At 50.7% G+C, this 22,578-nt stretch overlaps 1 long non-coding RNA gene across 1 annotated transcript; it reads left to right on the top strand.

Annotated features, from left to right (window-relative positions):
• Nucleotides 1–1,069: 1,069 nt before the first annotated feature.
• LOC116553351 lies at nt 1,070–22,378 on the top strand. Its single transcript, XR_004269720.1, has 2 exons — nt 1,070–1,195; nt 22,181–22,378. It is a non-coding gene; the product is annotated as an uncharacterized LOC116553351 (long non-coding RNA).
• Nucleotides 22,379–22,578: the final 200 nt, after the last annotated feature.

A 22,578-nucleotide genomic window follows, 5' to 3' on the forward strand; every position in this document is an offset into this window, starting at 1 on the left:
CCTCTGAGGGCTCATTCTTGAGACAGGGGAAAGTACTGAGGAGAAATGACAGATTCTAGACTTAAGCTGACTCATTCACCTGCTTCAAGTCCTACTGGGAACAGAAGGCCTGGCCTGAGCCTCCTCCTGGATAATCATGGGCTGTCTTCAGGGTAAAACAGGCCGGGGTTCAAATCCTGATCCTGCCATTACTCAAGGGACTTGAATATGTTGATCATATCCCTGTTTGTAAAATAGGAAAATATCACTCACATGGTTTTTGTGAAGACCTACAACATTTCTTATTGGTTAGGTCTGATATTTTCTAACCTGAGGATGGGTGTCCCAGCCAGGACCTGGGAACCAGGGCGTCACAGCCCCAGGACAACCTCTCCTCCTCCCTCCTACCACCACCTCCACCCCTGCTGAGACCCTCCGTCTTCCCAAGAGTCTCAGCAGCTTCCGCAATGAGTTTGTGCTGGATTTTTTTTTCTTTCACCAAGTTGTGAGTGGGGACACAGCTGAGACCCTTGGGGTTTCAAGTAAAGAGAGAGTCTGAGACTTGGAGAGATAGGGAAGGGAGGGGATGACCAAGAAAGAAAGGAAGCGGAGCTGGCCAGGCAGGGTGGCTCACGCCTGTAATCCAGGAACTTTGGCAGGCCAAGGAGGGCAGACTGCTTGAGCCCAGGACTTTGAGACCAGCCTGGGCAATATGGTGAAACCCCGTCTGGCCAAAAAGCACAGAAATTTAGCCGGTCATGGTGGCACACACCTGTAATCCCAGCTACTCTCAGCTGAGGGGAGAGGATTGCTTGAGCCCAGGAGGTTGAGGCTACAGTGAGTTGTGATCATGTCACTGCACTCTAGCCTGGGCGACAGAGCAAGACCCTGTCTCAAGAAAACAACAACAAAAACCAGAACCAAAGACCAAGACACTCAGGAACACAACAGAGACTGAAAGACGAAGACAAAACGGAGAAAGAGCAAGCAGGAGAGAAGCGGAAGTGGAAAGGTGCAGCACGGAGGAAGTGGGTCGGTCAGAGGGGAAGCGGAAGGGGCCGCTGACCAGCCGGGCAACGTCCAAAGTGAACGTCCCTGGGCCTCCGGCTGAGCACAGCTTTCGGCCTCAGAGCGTTCTGCTGCTGGGAAAGCAAAGCCTCTTCTCCCACATTCGAAGGAATTTGATATTCAATCAATGAAGATTAACTCGCCCAAGGTAAGGGGGTTTTTTACATCTGTAAGGAAGTCAAAGACGATTATGCAGATGAGAAAATTACCCCGAGATGAGGAGTGCCTCATATATGATAATTATGTGAAGGGTAGACTCCCATGCTGATTAGCATATCTCCAAGACCAGACCCAGATGGAGGAGGCAGGAGGAGCAGAGGTCACTAGGAATCCCCCTCAGAGCAGTGGGTCGGAGATGTTCCAGCCCCTGATGGTCCTCTCTGGAGAAGAGGACGCGTCACCACGGAAGTAAATCCTAACGGGAGCCTTGATCCCACAGTGTCCATCGAAGCCGACTGGGCCACAGCAGGGCCACTCGAGCTTTCATATGAGCATGAAGCCGCTGGAGATCCTCCTCGGATGGACACAGGCTCTGATCTGGGGGGTCTGGGTGAGGTTCTGCCCTTTTTTTTTCTGAGACAGAGTTTCGCTCTTGTTGCCCCAGCTGAGTGCAATGGCGTAATCTCAGCTCACTACAACCTCTGCCTCCTGCGTTCAAGTGATTCTTGTGCCTCAGCCTTTCAAATAGCTGGAATTACAGGTGCTCGCCACCACGCTTGGCTAATTTTTGTATTTCTAGTAGAGACAGAGTTTCACTGTGTTGGCCAGGCTAGTCTTGAACTCCTGACCTCAGGTCATCCTCCCACCTTGGCCTCCCAAAGTATGGGGATTACGGGCGTGAGCCACTGTGCCCGGCATTTTTTTTTTTTTTTTTTTTGAGAAGTTCTCACTGTTGCCCAGGCTGGAGTGCAGTGGTGCAATCTCAGCTTACTGCAGCCCTGACCTCCTGGGCTCAGGTGATCCCCCCATTCCACCCTCCCAAGTATTATAGCTGGGACCACAGGCACACACACCACTGTGTCTGGCTAAATTTTTGTAACTTTTGGAAAGACAGGGTTTTTCCATGTTGGCCAGACTGGTCTCTAACTCCTGGGCTCAAGTGATCCACCCACCTCGGCCTCCCAAACTACTGGGATTACAGGTGAGAGCCACCGTGCCTGGCCAGGTTCTGGATTTCTAAGAAGCTCCAGCTGATGCCAATGCTGCCAGTCCCCCCGGCCATAGCAGCTCTGTGGTTCTCAGCCCTGGTTGCACCCTAGTCAGCTGGGGAACATAAAATGTGGATTAATGCCTGGGGCTCACCCCAGACCAACTCAATTAGAACCTTTGCAAGAAGAGCCTGAACACTGGAATTAAAAAAAACAAAAACAAAAAAACAAACAAACAAAAAAAACACCACTCAATGATTCTAATGCACAGCCAGGATTGAGAACCCCTGACCTGAATCCTGCCTGGAACCCTAAGAAGTCCATGAATCTATTCCAAGTCTCCAGGGACACCCAGGCCCCAAGACCCTCAAAAGCCAGAGGCCTGGGCTGGGGCCAGGGCAGTGGCTATGGAAGAGGCAGGGAAGAGCAGAAAATGGGTAACCCAGCATGGGAATGGGCTGAAGATACCTCACTAGATGTGCTGGGGAGCCTTGAACCACAAAAACCAGCTCTGGCGTATGAAATACCTGCTGTGGACTAAGCCCTGCACATGTGTTCTCTCCGACTCTTAAATGGAGTTATTTTTATCCCCATTTGACAGATGAGGAAGTTAGGCTCAAAGAGGCAAAGTGATTTCCCCCAAGGTTGTAGAGTTGGGATTTGAATCCAGCTGGGTCTGACCCCCCCAAACTCAAGCCATTGCCTCCTACCCACTGGGGAGTGGCCCTGGGGTTAAGCTTCTCCAGGGAAGTGAGTGGCTGGCCCTGGACCCTAAGGCCTGACTGAGCTAGGGGGTCCCTCCTGGCTGCTATGCCAGAGGAAGGCCAGCCTCAGGTGATGGAGGGGAGTGAGCAAGGACTTGGAAGTCAAATAGCCCTGGGTTGAAATCCTGGCTCTTCTGAGCTGTGTAACCTCAAACAAGTCATGAACCTCTCTGAGCATCTGACAGGCTCCTCCTTGGCCAATAGGGATGAGAGGACCAACCTCACAGGGTTGCTGAAAGAAGGGGATGAGGTGTCTCATGTGTGTGCCATGGAGCGTGGGCAGGATTTTCCTCTTTTGAGGGAATGAAGGTTGGCCACGCCAAGGCTCACAGGCTCTAGGACTCATCAGAGCCCATCTCTTCGGGGCTTTGGCAGGGCTGCCACGGGCTCCTCCTCTCCTCTGGTGCGACGCCAACAGTAACCTAGTGCTTTCCAAATGATGCGCCGTGCCTGGGCCCAAGCCTGTGTGAGTCTGGTCTTTGCTCATCACCACTATCCCACCACACAGACAGCAGCGGGTCTGGTCCCTCTGCCTGGGAGACCTTGGGGTGCAGGCCCCAGCCCTCTCCCATAGCAGATGCCCCATTATCTATTGGTGGGCAGGGGTGGGGAGCTCTACAAAGAGAGGCAGTGGGCTGGAACCTTCCAGCACTAGCCAGCCTTCCTGTCCTCTCCCAGGAATTCCCCTCCGAGAACCATCCTGTGTCGGTGGCAGCTGAGTGTGCAGCTCTTGTCCACTCATCAAAGTGTGCACTCGGCCCAGGAGCTTCTTTAGTTAATTGCTGTGAAAGCACCCTGTGTGTTGTCAGGGAGGAACTGGCCTTCTGAGGGCCTGTCTCTAGCTCTGTAAAACGGGGACAGTCATGGGTGCTCAGTGAAGGTACAAGCCCTTCCCCCTCTGAACACACAACACCGCCTCATCACCAACCCCACCCCAGGACCCTTTTGGCTACCATTCACTCAAACAAACAGAAACCAGGGGCTGGGCTATACTGGCTGAGAGGTCGGGGGCGCCCCAGTCCTCACCTGCATTTCCATTTCCATATAGTTCCCCAGGATCTCTTCCTCCCAGCCAGGCCAGTGGAGGATGAGGATGAAGGGAGAAAGAAGGGAAAAGAAAAGGGGGCTGCAGGGGTGGAAGCTGGGAGCCGCACCCGTGTCCCCAGGTCTCTGTGAATGCGTTCCTCTGTTTTACGGATCTGTGACTCTGCCTCATCCCCGTCTCTCTGCCGTCCCCCATGGATGTGCTGATGTATTTGTTGGGCATCTGGGCCTGTGTAGAAGCGTATCCCTCTAACTTGGCGCCTGTGCATGCTGTAGCTGTGTGTGTCTCCTGCTCTGCGTGCGTGTGGGTGTGTGCACCCCGTCTCTGCATGGATCTCTGTATGGGTCTGAATGTGTGTGTGTGAAGCCGGGGATTTTGTCTGTGTACATGTGCATCTGGACTGGAGTCTGTCGAGGTGTGTATGTTTGAATGTGTGTATGTCAGCATCTACGGGTGTATCTGAGTGTGTCTGCATGGGTGCACATGCATGGTGTATGCAGATCTGAGTGTGTCTAGGTGAGTGTGTATTAGTGTGGAGGGGTGAGTGTCTGGGAGGGGATGAGTCAGCAGTGTGTCTGTGTATCTGTATACACCTGTGTGGGTGTGCGACAGTGTGTGTTGGTGTCTAGGTGTATCAGCATCTGGAAGGGTGGGGTTATCAGCATGGAGGGTGAGTGTGTGCATGACTGTGTATCTTCTCAGTACATGGGATGTAGGGTGTGTGTGTGGGTGTGTCTGGGAGGAGTGTACTGGTGCAGGGGGATGTGAGACTGGTGAGTGTATAGTAGTGTGCTAGGTATGAGTACGTGTGTGTCTGTATGGTGTGGGTATGTGTGGAGTATGTGTGTGTCTCTGTGTGGGTCTGAATGGGCGTGTTTCAGCGTGTGAGGAGTGTGCGTATCTGTGCACGAATCACTGTGAGTGTGTCTATCAGTATCTTAAAGCAGGGCTGATCTGTGTCTGCAGGGTGTAGGGGAGTGTGTGGCTGTGTCTATGTGTGTGTCTCTGTCTGTGTCTCTGTGTAAGTCTGCACTTCTCCGGCTTGGCTGGGCCCCGGCACTGTAAATCCATCAACTCTGCATGATTTTGTCAATTCTGACAGCTAACTTCAACATGACGACAAATCTGGCCCCAGAGGATATTAAGCAAAGACACATGAGCCTATAATTTTCTGCTTCCACGTGTGAGATGCTATAATAATCAAAAGAAAATGAGTTTCTAACTACCCCAGCTCTTTGTGCTGTTGCCTTCATGCCGGCTGCACTAATTGAATCACCCGACACCACTGTATCAATGGTAACTTGGGTATTGGGGAGTAATCAGGCGTGTGGGGGGGACCAGCTTGGAGAGGTGCGGGGGCTTTTGTGAAGGTCCATCTGCCTCATGCACCAAAGCCGCCAGCCATCCGCCCGCATTTGGCTGGACAAGGGAGTGACTGAAGGGCAGCCCCTCACCCAGGGAAAGGCCTGGGAGGGGATGCCTGGGGGTTGGGGCACCTGTACCCAGATGCTGCAGCTCAGGCCCCTTGGTCCCGGAAGGAGAATTGTACAAAACTAATCAAGCTCCAGGCTTTAGAGATCGGCCTACCTGGGCTCAACCCTGGCTGATGGTCTGTATGTCACGTGATTTCTGGGGCTTGGTGTCCTCATGTAGTAAGTGGAGCATCTCATCTAACTCACAGGGGCATAAACACAGATTAAGCACCCTCAGGTGCCTTGTGGAGAGGAGGCACTTGGAAGTTGTCATTATTTTTACTGTTACTGAGTGTTGACAGTGCTTTCCCATGCTTTATCTGTTTGCCTCTTCATAGTGTGAGATAAGGCTCATTATCCCATTTTATTTCTGAAGAAACAGAGGCTCAGAGAAATTAAGTAACTTGGCCACTTGGGAGAAACACATCTCTCTCTACATACAATTGCAGGGGCTCGATCAGGATATATGTGTGTTTTCAAAGGAGGAGGAACTGTCCCTTATGACTTCTAGAAGTCCCCCCAGCAGTTCTGTGACTCACTAAAAGTCACAATCACTCACCCTGAGATAGCAGTTGCCATGGAGGCACTTAACTGTGTATTAACTCATGTAACCTACACAATGAGTATATGAGGTAGAAACACAATTATCCCTGTTTTATAGATGAGAAGACTAAAGCACAGAGAGTCTAAGTAACTCTCCCAGGGTCACATGGTTCGTAGGTGGTGGAATTGGGCTTCAACCCTGGGAAGTCAGTCATAACAGTCTTCATTTTGATCCATCATTTCTCCTTCCTCTTAAAAACCCAGTTGTGCCCCACACCCACTTTTGCCCCTCGAAGTCTTCTAAACCGAATCCGGCATTTGTCTCTAAGAGCTGTCCTCTCTGTCCCTAAGGGATCATTCCTCCTGAAGTCAGGCTGCAGAGTGGAATGGAAATCCCTCCATCCCCAACCTCACTGTGCACCTCTACCCACATCAAGGCAGGAAATTACCCCATGTGGCTCTCCAGCTCATGCCTTCCACTCTAGCTCACCACTTGCAACCAAATAGCAAGGGTTCGCCAAGCAGCTGTTTATGTTCCTAGACCTGGGTGGAGAACTGAGGGCTTCAGAGAGGAAATTAGTATAACTCCATGCTTTTGTACAACAAAGCTTGAAGCAGTAGAAAGGGCACAGGCTTTGGAGACAGGCAGATCTGGGCTCTGATTTTGGCACTGCCAACTGACTAGCTGGGGTCCCTTGGCCTTGTGGCTGAACATCTCTGTGGCTCAATTTTCTCAACTATAAAATGGAGACATTTTCCCCCCTTAGATCAGAAAAAGGCAAATGTGTCTGCTGTTATCACTCCTATTTCACACTGCCCTGGAGATCCTGGCCAGTGCAATAAGACAAGAAAAAGAAATAAAAGACACACAGATTGGAAAGGAAAAATAGAAACCATCTTTATTCACAGACAACATGATTGTCTTCATGGAAAACTCTAATAATCAACCCAAAAAACCCCAAAAACTAGAACTATTAAATTTAGCAAAATTTCATAATAGGTCAATATACAAGAATCAATTGTATCTCTACATGCTAACAATAAACAATTGGAAGTTGACATAAAAGAACATTAATCCTACCTCAGATTCCTAGAAGGAGTCAAAGGAAGTAATATTTATCTACAAGTATTTAGCTGTGTGCTTCTTGATAAGCTTTCTTGAGAGGGGAAGAAAGAAAGGCTGAACGAGAATCACTTCCAACACCCATCCCCTCCTGTCTGCACCAAAACCACAGAGAGGGAGTATTTCTGATGCATCCTCAGTGGTTGTGTCTATTACAAATCTTAGGGCTTTATCCGCAATTTGGGAGAGACGGGACCTGGGGAGATGACTCATCAAAATCCGGGGCTCCGGGCGGAACATGTTGTCATGAACGCATGAACGTCATCCATTGTGGTGGTCTGCCCAGAGAGGGAACAGAGAGCCACAGCCTGTATGCACTCCTCCTCCTGTCCCTCCACCTGCTTTTTTGTCTCATCTTTATATTATTCTGCATACTTACTGAGCTGGGCCCAAAATGTACAATGCAACCTGAACAAATCTTAGACCAGTTGAAGCCTGGGTCACATCCCAAAGAAACTCTGATAGTCTCCAAAAGCACTGATTAGCATTGAAGGCTTTGCAAAATTCTTGAACAAGCGGCAAGGTGGGGAGAGAAACTCTGTCATACAACAGACAGCAAAACTCTCTCCAGATCCTCTGAAGGCCTGTCTTTCCCCAAAGTGTCATAGGTCATACACTCCTCTACCCCTTTTTTCCTTTTTCCTTTGTCTCTCCTAAAACTCCAGCTCTGCTCTCTCTTGCCTTTACCTCTCTGACTGGATCAATTCTATTCTGCTCCAGGTTTGCTGCTAACTTTATGCTCTTTCTTCAGTGAAGCATCTTCCACTTTGTATCTCTATCTGTCACCTTGATCAGCTTGGATGTGGGAACGTGGCAAAAGAAAGGCTGTAAATATTCACATCTTAGTATTTTGGTTCCTGCCTCATCAGAAGCCTTAAAGTGCCTCATAGCCTTGTAGCAGTAGGACAAGTATAGATGGCTATACCACATCACAGTGACATTCTCTTCGAGGCTGGTCTGAAGCACTATAGATGCAAAGGGGAGATTCAATTCCTTCAACAGGCAGGCATCAGGAGGAGGTGACATTGAACTGGCGCTTGAAGGATGAGTAGGCATTCCCCTGGTGGGGGAAAGGGATGAGGAGGGAACAGATAGACTTCACTTCCTCACTTTGCATCCAGTATCATCTTCTTCTTCTCCCTCTCCTCCTCCTCTTCTTCCCTCCTTCCTCCTTCCTCTTCCTCTTATTTCTTCCTCTTCCTCTTCCTCTCCTTCTTTCTCCTTTCTCCTCCTCCTCCTCCTTCTCCTTGTCCTTCTCCTTCTCCTTGTCCTTCTCCTTCTCCTTCTTCTGCTTCTCCTTCTCCTTCTTCTCCTTCTCCTTCTCCTTCTTCTTCCTTTCTTCTTCACAGAGTTTTGCTCTTGTTGCCCAGGTTGGAGTGCAATGGTGCAATCTTGGCTCACCACAACCTCTACCTCCCGGGTTCAAACAATTCTCCTGCCTCAGCCTCCCAAGTAGCTAGGATTATAGACATGTGCCACCACATCTGGCTAATTTTGTATTTTTAGTAGAGATGAGGTTTCTCTATGTTGGCCAGGCTGGTCTCGAACTCCTGACCTCAGACGATCCACCCCACCCGCCTCACCCTCCCAAAGTGCTAGGATTACAGACATGAGCCACTTCACCCAGCCCAGTATCTTCTTTACTACCTACCCTCCCACCAATAGTCTTGTGAGGTGGATGTACATGAATATTCCCATTTTACTGAATTGGAAGCTGAGGTCCAAGAGGAAATGAACTTGTCAAGGTCACCCAGAGAATAGTTGAAGCTGGCAAGACATGAATTCTGGACTCTGTGGCTTCAAAGTCCTTTTGGTGGGTAGGTGGAGGGAGAGGAGCAAGAACTAGCCCCTGTGGTGGGAGGGGTGGGGATGGAGTGAGGAGGCTCTGGCCACCAGGACATATGGGTGAGACCAGTGAGGTGCAGTCAGTGTGTACAGCATGTCACCATTTGTGGCAGAGGTGGGAAAGAGTATACATATTTGCTTATTTTTGGATAAAAGTTCTCTGGAAGGACACCCAAGAATCTGGGGACACTGGTTCCCCTTGGGATAGAAACTGGGAGTTGAAAGGGAGAACCAGGACACTGGGGTAGATGTGGAGGGAAACATTCCGCCCTCTCTTTTATGCTTTTTGAAATTTGTTGTTGTTGTTTTGAGATGGAGTCTTGCTCTGTTGCCCAGGCTGGGGTGCCGTGGCTCCATCTCAGTTTGCTTCAACCTCTGCCTCCTGGGTTCAAACAATTCTCCTGCCTCAATCTCCCGAGAAGCTGAGATTACAGGTGCCTGCCACCCCGCCCAGCTAATTTTTGTATTTTTAGTAGAGATGGGGATTCATCATGTTGGCCAAGCTGGTCTCGAACTCCTGACCTCAGGTGATCTGCCCCCCTCAGCCTCCCAAAGTGCGGGGATTACAGGCGTAAGCCACCACACCCAGCCTGTTTGTTTGTTTGTTTTTGAGACTGAGTCTCACTCTGTTGCCGAGGTTGGAGTGCAGTGGTGCAATCTTGGCTCACCGCAACTTCTGCCGCCTGGGTTCAAGCAATTCTCCTGCCTCAGCCTCCTGAGTAGCCAGGATTACAGGGATGTGCCACCACGCCTGGCTAATTTTGTATTTTTAGTAGAGATCACTTGAACTCTGCCTCCAGAGTTCAAGCGATTCTCCTGCCTCAGCCTCCTGAATAGCTGAGATTGCAGGCATGTGCCACCATGCCCAGCTAATTTTTTTGTATTTTTAGTAGAGGTGGAGTTTCACCATGTTGGCCAGGCTGGTCTTGAACTCTTGACTTCAAATGATTCACCCACCTCAGCCTGCCAAAGTTCTGGGATTACAGGTGTGAGCCACCTCGCCTGACCACTTTTTGAAATTTGAATCAAGTGAATGTCCTACTTATTAAAAAAAAAAAAAAACTGAATTGTTCTTAGAGTACATTTTAAAATAAACATTACACAGTCACATTAAAATCCAAACTCAAACAAACAGTCCCTGGCTGCTGACCATGCACTTGAGGGTCACCTGGGGTCTTGGCTGTAGCCCCCGCTGGGGCCTGGCTCTGCTGCAGAAGGGATGTGTGTGGGGTCTAAGTCAGTGGCAGGGCCCTCGGCTGGCTGCCACCACGGCTGCTCCCCTCCAGTCTGATGGGTGAGGAGCTGTCAGACAGAGGAGGGGGGTGCTGCAGGAGACACGTCCGAGATGGGACAGGACATTTGGGCAGTTGGGGCCGATTTGTTGCCATTTTCACGGGCAGACTTGTGAATTAAGTGGCATGAAATTGAGCACAGACCAGGTTCCCCCCTAGAGACAGGGCAGCCCCCGCCCAGGAGGGGAGAAAGCAAGGGGGTGGGAGTGGGAGGGGTGGCCTCGCTCCACGCTCAGCTGCTTCTGGGTGCAGATGGAGAGAGAATGGAAGGGGGCTGGGCTCAGCTCCTCCTCCCTGGCCCCTCCTCACCCTCAGCTCTCCTCCAACAAGCAGAGGGTCTGCCTGACCCCAGCGATGGGCTGAGCCTGGACTGGCTCCCTTGTGCCCAAGCACCCCTGGGAGTCGAGGCTGTGGTGGCAGCCCAACCAGACACCCATTCAGGGGGCCCCTCCGCACATCTCTGCTTATCTCAGCGCATCTCTGCTGCCATTTTTGCTCAGTATGAGGAATGAGACATAAAGGGAGGCAGAGCCTGCCACTGCTTCCCTGGGTGGATAGAGAAGCTTTTGTGCCAGGAAGAGTTGGAGGTGGCAAAGCATCCAGTGAGAGGGATGAGGCTCGTGGGTCCCGCCTTGGGTTCTAACTGGGTGGCTTTGAGTCAGTTCCTTATCCTTTCCTCAGCCTCCATCTCCTTATCTGTAATAATAATGACAGCAACCCTCGGCCTGGCGCTGTTCTAAGTGGCTTGTGTACTCTGCAGCAATTCATTCCATCGTGATAATACCTTATCAGGTAGCACTGTTGTCAGTTACACCCCCATTTTACAGATGAGAAAACAGATCATCCGGCCAGTAAGTGGTGAAAATGCGATTTTTGTTTAACACGCTGTCACCTCGGGGAGTCAAGGGGAAGATTACATGAGATCATGAACATGTATAGTTTACCCATGGTGTGTGTGTGACGAATGTGGGCTGCTGTTATCACTGATCCGCTTGCCCTGTGGCAGGGGACAGGGAGCTCAAGGGCAAAATCTTTCCAGATCATCTAGTTTCCATTTCATGGACTTGACAGATGGAAGACAAAGACCAGGGAAGAGAAGTGACTTGCACAAGGTCACTTGAGCTGGACTAGGACTAGACCGGTTAGTGACCCGAGTCCTTGCTCTCCAGGCCCATGAGGACATCTTGGGGCTCTACCAGTGGGTGAGTGCCTACTTTACTTGCCCATGAGAAGAGGCATAGCCTGGAATTTCAATTCTCCTGGGCACAGCAGGCTCTAAGTTCTTCCTCCCAGGCAGGAGTGAGACCTAGCCCCATCCTGGGTGGGGATGAGGAGAGAAGACTGCCTTGGTCTGCCAGCCTGGGTGGGGTTGGGGAGAAGACTGCCCTGGTCTGCCAACCTGGGCACCTCCTGCTGGGCAGAGCTTTGCCCCACAATTAAGAAGGATGTGTTTGCTTCAGCGCCAGGCCCCACAAGCCCGTGAAAGCCATGAGGAGCTCTGCAGGTGGCCGGGGGAGGACAGGCCCCATGGTGCTTAATAGGACCTAATCTCCGCCAGTGTTGTCGGAAATGAAAATGAAAAACAGCCGCGATTTTGTGATTTAAAAATTAGCATGTGTGCCTACATCATAAGCCCCTGGCCTGCATTACCATACAGATTTATCCCCGGCCCAGCACGCGGCCAAAATATGTAATTACACACAGGCTCCGGGTAGAAAAGTCGCTCTCCTTGTTGCTATCTATATAACATGGATTTTAAAAAATGAGAGCTAGGTCTGAAATTTTGTGAGCAACTTACTTCACAAGGTATGCTGCCCATGGCATTGGGGGAGAGGGAAGTTCTCACCCCCTCAGCGGTATGTGGGAGGGGCGTGCATGGATATGCCGAGTTCAGAACCATCTCCCCAGACTGGGGGAAGAGAACAAGGAAGGGAAAGCCTTGTCATTAAGTGCAATGCTCTCTATGCCTGGGTCCCACTCAGCGTTCTCATTTACATCATCTCCTCCAACCTGCACAGGAAATCTGAAAAGTAGGTATCCTTGTCTCCACTTGAAAGATGAAGACATTTTGGGAAGCTGAAATGGGTGGATCACTTGAGGCTGCGAGTTCGAGACCAGGCTGGCCAACATGGCAAAGCCCTGTCTCTGCTAAGGATACAGAAATTATCTTGGCGTGGTGGTGCACACCTGTAATCCCAGCTACTCAGGAGGCTGACACATGAGAATCGCTTGAACCCGGGAGGCAGAGATTGCAGAGAGCTGAAATCAAGCCACTGCACTCTATCATAGGTGACAGGGTGAGACTGCATCTCAAAAAAAAAAAAAAAAGAAAGATGAGGAAACTGAGGCTGGCCAGTGGTAAAGCCCAGAATTCAAACTCATGACTCCAAAGACTGTGCACTTTCCAATGTGGCTCTCAACATCAACTGATGAACAGAGACCTTAGTTGAAGTCATTGGGGGAGGTTGAAGAGGGTGATGGATGCAGGAGGCATGTATCAGTGTTCAAATATGAAGACCGAAGAGACTTGGGGTCTTCACATAGGGATTGATGGTAGTAAGGGAAAGAAAAACAGCGATCCCAACCATTAGCACAAAACTGACGCATAGTAGCTATAACAAATGAATGATTGGTGGAATGAATGAACCTAAGCCCTAAAATAACAATCGGCGTCCTTGTTTCTGGTTGGGTGGGGGATAATGCCCAGATACTGAGAGAGAGGAATAAATCAATGTCACAATGTGGGATCAATGTCCCAATCCAGAGTTGGACAGGACAGGGAGTTCCAATGTAGAAATCAATACCCCCGTGAAGATTTGGTTGAGGTCATCAATGTCTCATGTTGGGGATCAATGTCCCAATAGAGAGTTGGTTGAGAGAAATTGATGTCCCACTGTACGGATGGGTAAGAAAGTCAACATCCCAATGTAGAGATCAATGCCCCAATTCAGAGTTGGTTAAGGAAAATCAATGTCCTAATGTGGGGATCACTGTTCCAATATCGGGATCAATGGCAGTCAGTGATATACAAAAGTGGTGGTAACAATTTTCTATTGTGATATTAATGATAGCCAAAGTCTCACCATAGAGGTGGATGGGAGTTCATGTGCCAGTGTAGACACTGACTTGCCAATATGAAGATCAATGGGACACCTGTCTAAGACTTCTAGGCTTCCCTTGGAGCTTTTCTATTATTTGCTCTAAAGGGATGACGGTTCCCAGGGTCCCTACTCTGGCTAAGTCCTCCACAGCAGAGAATTTGGGATGGTATCAGCGTCTGCCCCCACATACCCCAGCCTGGTTATCCACAGTAGTTCCTCTTGGAGTCCCCGTTGGCCTTCTGTAACCCATCTCCACAGACAGCTTGCAAATGAGTCCTAAAGAGCCCAGCAGCCTGGAAGAGGCTACTTACTTTCTAGGGATTATTTCCTGCAAGGAGACCAGGCCTCTGGCTCCTCCAGACTCAGCCCAAACCAGTAACAAGTGAGATACAGTTACAGCCAATCACATTCTCACCCCTTGGCCTGATATGTGTTGAAAAACCACAGTTATCCATGTTACTTAACATTGCATCTGTCATTTGAGTGATTGCTTCCCCACATTTTACAGCTGAGAAAAGCAAGGTCCAGAAGAGTAACTAGGTGGCCACAGAGAAGTGGCAGAGATGAAACCAGAAGCCTGATTCCCACCTGCCAGCTCAGCCCTTTTCCAGCTGATCAAGGTTGATGTAGCAGAACACCCCTGCCCCTACCCCAAGTGGGTCCTGAGAGTGCGTCCCGCAGTTTAGGCAGACAGGTTCAAAGCATCTTTCCCCACAACCTCCACTTCCCTGCATCTTTCCCGTCACCTCTCAAAGTCCCCAAAGTTGGGAGACAGGACAAAGGTCCCTGTTGCTTTCCAGGGTTGGCGAGGGAGTTGAGGGTGAGATGACTAAAGCCTCCAGCCTCAGCTGCCCCAGGGGCTTAAGCAGAGGCTGTGATTTTTCTCTTGCTCAGACAAAGGCTGGGGCTATGGCATCTGTCGCTGACTCTTGTGTCTTGCAGCTGCTCTGACGGTCAGACCCAAGGCAGGTGCCAGTTTGGAGAGGGAGGGGCATGAGCGTCCTCACATGCACTGAAACTCCACTTCTTCCTCTCACTCCCATGAGTAAATGCAGTGTCTCCTGCCGCCCTGCCCCACTCCAACAAGCCCACCTTGTCCCTCCAAGACCTAGAGTTTGGGGGATAAGGCCCGTATTTGCCCTGGCTCTTTCCTAGTGCTTGTCCTGCCAAGCTCTGCTGCCATCGCCCTTGGGCACCTTTGCCCAGTCAAGAAGGAACAGGGGGGAGGGGCTGTCTGGGGATAGGGGGATAGGGGACCCTTGTGCCTGATGGGAGGTCTCTTACCCAAGCTTCCCTTCTAGGATGAGAGGGTTTTCTGCAGGCCTCCTGAGAGGCTGGAGGCTCCAGTTCTTCAGACTGGGAAGGGGAGAGGCGAGGTATACAAGCTCACAGAGATGAGCAGACACTGCTGGAAGGGGAGAGAGAGGCTGGGGTATTGTCAGATTAGGCGTGTGTGAGAGAGAACATGAGAACACACCCCACGCACACAGGCATATTCATGCATATTTCGCAGACATACGTGAGTACATATGCACACGTGCACACGCACACTCATGAAGCCATGTGACACGTTGGAAAAGTGTTTCAAATCTAACAGCAGTCTGTGTTCTCCATCTTTTCAAAGACATTTGTTTATTCACCTATTTATTTAAATCACATTACAACCCCATCCCCACTTTAATGTTTAAAGAAAAGGCAAAAATTTTTTTTAATTAAAAAAATGTTTGTTTTGAATACTGAACAAAAAAAATGTAAAATGTTTATTTTAAAAGAAAAAAAGAAAATGTCTAAAGCAGCCGAGACTTCTCCATTTAGGCGACGAACTGTAAAATCTGTGACCACCCGCGTATTTTCCTGTTAAATCTGTGAGCGGGGAGAATATGGTAAGGGCTGCAGTGGAGCCAGCAGGAGGAAGATGGGGGCGGCGGTGAGAATGTCCCTATGAACAAGATGATACAGGAGAAAAAGAATATTTCTGTGCAAGCTGCTTGGTGGGGAGAAATGTAAATTGTATACAAAGATGCTCCTGAGCCCCTCCCCGGTGCAAACCTCTAGACTTCTTGCTCCCGCTCCCAACCTCCCAGCCGCCTCCCTCTTCTCTCTGCCTGTCCCAGGCCTCTCCTTCCCTCCCTCCCTTGCAGCCCCTGCCCCTCCCCAGGGCCCCCTCCTCAGATGCAATCCCCCTGCTGTAATTTCTGGGGGAATTGCTTCATCTCGGGTGCAGATATATTTGTGTCAAGGTGCAGCTGCACAGATAGCCTTCCTCTATGCATAGTAAGAGGGTTTCAGAGAGAGAGGTTGTGCCCAGAGCAAGGCCTTATCAGAGCAAGCTGCCTGCCATTTATCTGATTCCCCATCAAATAGGAAAACGGGCCTCAGGCTGCTGCTTCCACTTTCCTTGGGAAAGCCATGGGGGGAATAATAATTTACTCCAATCTTTTTGTTTCCAGCGCTCACCTTCAGCCTGACACAGCCTCTCCACCACTCCCCGCTTCCAGCAACGCCAGCCTGGGGGTGCAAGGTTGAGCCCCAGCCCCTAAGGGCCCACCCCAGGGACACCCCCAGAAATGCCCTTGCTGGTTGAGTGGACCTTCATAATGGATTGGCACGAGCTGGAGAAGATACCCTTTGGCATCAGGGAGTGTAGGCACAGGAGAAAGGGGGCAGAGACTCGGCAGGGAGCAGGGGAGGCTTGGCCTGGCTGCAGGGGGCCTGGCTTCCTTCCCAGCCTCCACACATACACAGATCCCCCACGAGCACTCACTGTGTGTGTGTGTGTGTACGTGTGCGTGCTCAGGCGCCCAGATGCACATGCAGTCCTTGCATGAGGACCTGTCGGTACTTTTATCTGTGTCTGTCCATCTGTCTGTCTGTCTGTGTCTGGGGAGGAGATGAATGGGGGGCTGGGGGCAGTTTCTGTTCTATGTCACAGACTCTGACCTCTCATCTCAGTTCACAATCCCAGCAGCCAAGAACAAGCCCAAGACAGGATGACAGGGACTGTCTGAAAGGGAGTGAGCCGTGGGGGAGGGAGGGGTCCCAGCCGGGGCTGGCGGTCCGTCGTTTTGCCTCACCCTCCCTGGCGAAGGCAGCTCCAGGGAGCAGCAGGCAGCCCATCTGGTGCAGGAGAGGCAGAGAGGTGGGCAGTGGGGAGGGGGCTGCTCCCCACAGGCCGGCCATAAATCACAGTTATGTGGCCAGGGGGCAGGGGGCAGCCGTAGCAGCACACGCAGGACGAGGCAGAGAGGCCAGGGTCAGGTGCAGCTGTAAATTGTCACCTAAATGCTTCCAAGTGAAGGCTAATCAGAGCATGGTGACAGAACAGCCCCGGCCCCACCCTGCCCCAGTGGGCACACTCATGTCTGTGCAAGCACATACACACTCACAGATACAAAAGCACGCTGGGATATGCTCTGCATATAAAGCGGTACACGCAAAGGTGTCACCTCCATACCTAGATACACAGACACCCGTGCTTGTGACTGCCATGTGTGCCTGTGTTCAGACACACACTCCCAGGCAGCCCTGTACCCATTGTGCTCATTTAGACCCAAGGACACAAAGATTTACCCAACACCCCTGGGTGAGTGCACTCAGGCACAGATGGACATGGAGAACGGAGAGCAGATACTGCCCGACACCCGGGGCTGGCATGATCTAGAGGGCAAGCCCCCCATAGGGAAGACGTGGCAATGAAAAGAGGTAGATGCGCTGAGTGGAACTGGGCCACCCCAGCTCTGCAGCCCCAGTGACTATGCTCTCCTCCCAACCTCTCCCTGGCTGGACCTTCATCCCATTCAGCAGCCTTTCTCTAGAAGGTCATTCCTCAGATGCGAGGAGCTCACACTGCTGTTTGATCTCTGCCTACACCCATGCTGGAGTAAGGCTCTTTCATTCATTCACTGCCATCTCTTAGGCATTGTGCTAGGCTCTGGCAATAGAGTGCCCCACCCTCAAATGTAAAACCTAGCAGAGAAGAGGCGAATGAGCAGGTGCTTACAGCACATGGGGATCCTTGCTGCAAAGGAGGCTAGCCCAGGGCAGTCAAGGCATGGCAGAGGGGGACAAGAGAGCTTTTCTGGAGGAAACTATGTCCCAGCTGAGGCCTAAGACGTGGGAGCCAGCCAGGTGAAGTGGAGAGAAAGAGGGAAGTCCCAACCCTACCGTGGCAACAGTATGTAAGGGAGGTGATAGGATGGCCCCTGGCATGTGGTGAGACACCCCACAAGGCATCCACCTCTGAGCCTGGAAACCAGCAGTGAGACTGCTGCACTCCCTTACCTGGACCCCTCAAGGGACACCTAGCTTGCACCTCCCAGGGCTTCCCTGGTGACCTTCGTTGCCTGTTTTCCATACAAAGGCAACCTGACCAGAGGGAGAACTGATAGCTGGACCCAGCCTCCAGCAGATGCCATCATCAGTGGTAAATGCAACAAGGCTGAGGAGCCATGGGGGCACTGAGAACAAAAACACTGAGCCCCCTTTCCCAGCCCTCTTCTCTCAGGCCTCCTGGACATCCCCAAGATTGAGCGAAGTCTTCTCCAATTCATTCTCCATGCAGAGGCTTTTCAAAGTGTTCAGGGTAGCTCTTTGAGTTCCACAGAGGGCCTGGGATTGAGGTGATGAAGATGGGTTGAAAAGCAGGACTCTGGGGCCCCAGCCTCAGTTTAACCCTTCATCAGCTTGTCCCATTGGGCTCCATAACAGGACTGCATTTGAACAAAGAGCTCTATGTGGGAAAAGCGGCAACCCATAGGACAAAGTCCAAAGATGACCTGGCATTCAGCAACCCCCCAGACTTCCCCTCCCTGCCCTTACTCCTGTGACTCAGCCCAGGGGTCTCTCCACAGCCCTCAACACTCCCCTGCTCCCTCATCCCACCAGCCCTCCCACACACACCAGCCCCTGTCTCCCTCCCACCCCAACCCACCCTGACCCTCTCCCCCAGCCAAACTCCAACTCCTCATTTTCATTTCCTAACATGCCCTGAGTACCTGCAACATACACTCACTATCTCTTGTAAGTCTCCCCTAGAGAAGTCTGGGAGGTGTAGCTGCTTTTTACAAATGAGAAAACTGAGGTTCTGAGAGCTTAAACGATCTGCTCAAGGTTACTGTGACCTTAGGGGGGCTGCAGGAGAGCTCATTCTGGGCCTGACCTAAGCCTCCAGGCACAGAATTGTCCCCCTCCCCCTCTCTTCTCTCCCACCCAGAATGACCATGGAGCAGGGGCTCTCCTCCCCTCATTCTTGCACCAAGGCTTAGAAGAAGGTGCGGGTTTCTGGGGGTCAATGGCCAGAGGTGAGAAAAAGGAGGAAGAGGACCCAGGCATTCTCAGAAGCAGAGAGTAGGGGCACAGAGCCCTGGCCATGGACCAGATGGCCCCAGGGGAAGGGGTGCCTGTGGGTCACATGTTCATAAAGGGTGGCCTGGCCTGGCCACAATGGCCATTGACATCTTCAGGTATGAGTGTCCTGTCTCTCCATTCTTTTTTTTTTCGAGACAGAGTCTCACTCTGGTGCCCAGGCTTGAGTGCAATGGTGAAATCTTGGCTCACTGCAACCTCCGACTCCCTGGTTCAAGCGATTCTCCTGCCTCAGCCTCCCGAGTAGCTGGGATTATAGGTGTGTGCCACCACACCCAGCTAATTTTTGTATTTTTAGTAGAGATGGGGTTTCACCATGTGGGCCAGCTGGGTCTCGAACTCCTGACCTCTGATGATCCGCCCGCCTCGGCCTCCCAAAGTGCCGGGATTACAGGCATGAGCCACCACATCCAGCCAAGAGTCCTATCTCTCTTAAGGAGGTGACTCCTTGCAGTCAGGTAGAACAAGAGAGAAAAGAGCAGAGCCTCAGGCTCTCAGGCATGCTTCCGAAACTCTTGAAGCCCCAGTTTTCTCATCTCCTCAATGGTACGAATGATATTCATCTGGGAGGCGTAGTATCTGTCCAGGACTGTTGAGAGCGTTCAGTGTGACTGTGCCAGGAGCCTGTGCAGTGCCGGCCCTCCACACTTGCCCATGGTTCCCTCCGGCCCTGAAGCATGAGGGTGGGCTACGTGCTTGGTAACTGATGGAAATGTCTGGGTCCAGGACATCACATCTGGAGGTAGCTGGAACTGCAAAGAACTTCTGCCCTGCGCCTGGCTTGCAGGTGACATGGTGTGAGCAAGGAGTCCTTTTTTTTCTTCCTTTATCCACTGCCTGTCCTCTTTTGCCCTGGTGAAGGACCAGCCCTTTCAGAGTTTAAGTAGATAAAGAACATGGAGCAGCCCTTTCCCAGCTGGATCAGGGTTTGTCTTCCTATGTAGGGCTGCCCCTCAACCCACACCCCAGCCCAGCCTCGCAGAGGCCTCCGATCCACCTCATGGATCACTGCAAATGGGCCCAAAGCTCTCCGTCACCGCTGCAGACAACAGCCTGATACAAATTGGCAGGCAAAGGAGGGAGTAGTCGATATGAATTAGAAACAGAGACCTCCTCTGGCCTGGAGCCTGGGGCCCCATTGATTAGCATCTTTGCCGAAGAAGCCAGCTTGGCCAGCAGCCAGTGGGCACCGAGGTGGGGGGCATGGCTTCAACCCACCACCTTACCCCGCCACAGAGCCCTGAAGAACGGGGGGCTTCCCGAGTGCACTGTGTAGAGGGAGGTACAGAAAAGCAAGGAGAGGCAGGGGAGAAGCAAGCAGGTATCCCAGCCCCAGCCCCAGCCAGCTCCATACCTCCAGCAGAGCCAGTTTTTCTTGGTGTTGAGAAAATGGTCAGCAACTTGTCACACTCCAGTGAGTCTAAACAGCCCTCTGGAAATGTTGTTGAATTTAAATCCAAATGCAGAGATAACCATATACATGCCTGCCACTCCTCCTGCCCCTTCGTGAAACACAAACAGGAAGGGCTGCATACCCACCATGCCATCCAATTCTGTCCAAAAGCAGTTGTTGAGTACCCATGTGGGCTAGGCACTACAACTATAGACAGCTCCATGCCCTAAGGAATAGACATCTCAGAGAAAAGACAAATGTGGAAAGACATCATCACAGGGCTGGGGAAGGTGCACTTACAGAAGTACAAGCGATGTATAGAGGAAGGAGTGATGAACTCGGGCTGGGGATGGCACTTCTCACAGGAGTTGTCTTAGTAGGGTTTCTAAGGATGAATAGGAGTTTGCCAGGTAAACATGGTGACAAGTAGATTGTTATCATGTTGCCTCCCACCAACAACCGGCCACACATTGGGCTCTCCTCCCTTTTGCTGCCTGTGCACTTTCCATTGCAAGTTTATTTCACTCACAACACCCTCTATGCTGTTCCACTTGCCTAAAATGTTCTTTCCCTTCATCCCTGACTATTCTCTAGTCAACCGTCATGGCTCGCCTTAAAGAACTATCTCTCCTCAGAGAGAGCTACACCCCCCTAATTAGAGACAGCCATAGCATCCTACATCTTCCATTTCCTAACTCTAACACACTTGTATTTGCTTGCTTGCTCCATGAGGGCAAGGACTATATTGTACCTTACCACACCTGAGACAGTGCCTGACATATTTCAAGAGCTTGCTTGTTGGTTTGTTTGCTGGCTGGCTGGCTGGCTGGCTGGCTGGCTGGTTGGTTGGTTGGTTGGTTGGTTTTTTGGTTGGTTGGTTGGTTGGTTGGTTGAATAGATGGATGAATGGATGGATAAATGGGTCGATGAGTAGATGGGTGGATGGATGGATGGGTGGATGGATGGATGGGTGGATGGATAGATGGATGGATAGATGGGTGGATGGATGGATGGATAGATGCATAGATAGATGCATAGATGGATGCATGGACGGATGAGTGGATGGATGGATGAATAGACAGATGCATGGATGGATGGATGGATGAATGGATGGACAAATGGGTGGATGAATAGATGGATAGATGGATGGATACATGGATGAATGGATGGATGGATAGATGCATAGATGGATAAATAGATGAATGCATGGATGGATGGATGATGGATGGATGGATGCATAGATGGATGAAGAGATGGATGCATGGATGGATGGATAGATGCATAGATAGACGCATAGATGGATGAATGGATGGATGGATGGATGGATGGATGCATAGATGGATGGATAGATGCATAGATGGATGAGTGGATGGACGGATGGATGAATGGATGGATGGATGGATGGATGGATGCATAGATGGATGAGTGGATGGATGGATGGATGGATGCATAGATGGATGGATAGATGGATGAATGGATGGATGAATAGATTGATGCATGGATGGATGGATACATAGATAGATGCATAGATGGATGAATGCATAGATAGATGCATAGATGAATGCATAGATGGATGAATGGATGGATGGATAGATGCATGAATGGATGTATGAATGGATACATGGATGGATGGGTGGATAGTTTGTTCAAAAAGCTAAAGTAAAGAGAAATTAGAACTGCAGAGGTATGTGGAGTACAAGGGAGTGGGATAACTGTGGGAGAATCATGGGAGATAAAACCGAAGAGTCTGCCAGGGCTGGGATTGTGGAAGGTCCTGTAGCCATGCCTAGTACACATTGACATACAAAGTGAATTCTAGAACCTTAGCAGTATGTTCTGGAGATAGTAGCATCTTTGAAGGGATTGAAAGGATATGATACCTTTTCTCTCCATCATAAGGGTCACAGTCAACATTTCTATAACAAAAGCCAGGTTAATAAGAGAAAAGCATAAAATTTGTTTAAGCAAAGTTTTATGTGACACAGGAGACTTCAGAAATGAAAACCCAAAGACTCAGAGAAAACTGTCTGTTTTTACATTTAGGTTCACTGAAGAATGGACAGCCATGTAGAAATGTGACAGAATATGATCTAACAGTCAAAGACTGAGTGTGGGAGCCCTGCGAGGCCTGTTTGTTCAGATTCTTCTTGGCCTCTCTGCGTTGCATTCCCTCCTCCCTGGTATAGGGCAGGACCCCTTCTGGAATGAGGATCTTATGACCTACTATCAGACAAGGTAGGTCAGAGAATTTGTTTATGGCCAACTCCTACACAGAAAGGTGGGGGAGGGGTAGAGTAATATTTCTAGTTTCCATGACCTGCCTTGGAGAAGAGGAATTCTAGTTTCCATGGCCTGCCCTGGGGGAGAAAAAGGAGCAGGAGGAAAAAGGGCAGGAAAAGGTCAGAGAAAGACTTTGTTTCTGAGGTTCAACCAGTGTCCTC

The sequence above is a fragment of the Sapajus apella genome, unplaced genomic scaffold (assembly GCF_009761245.1).
Source record: "Sapajus apella isolate SASKATOON/1434 unplaced genomic scaffold, GSC_monkey_1.0 scaffold12, whole genome shotgun sequence".
Taxonomy (NCBI): domain Eukaryota; kingdom Metazoa; phylum Chordata; class Mammalia; order Primates; family Cebidae; genus Sapajus; species Sapajus apella.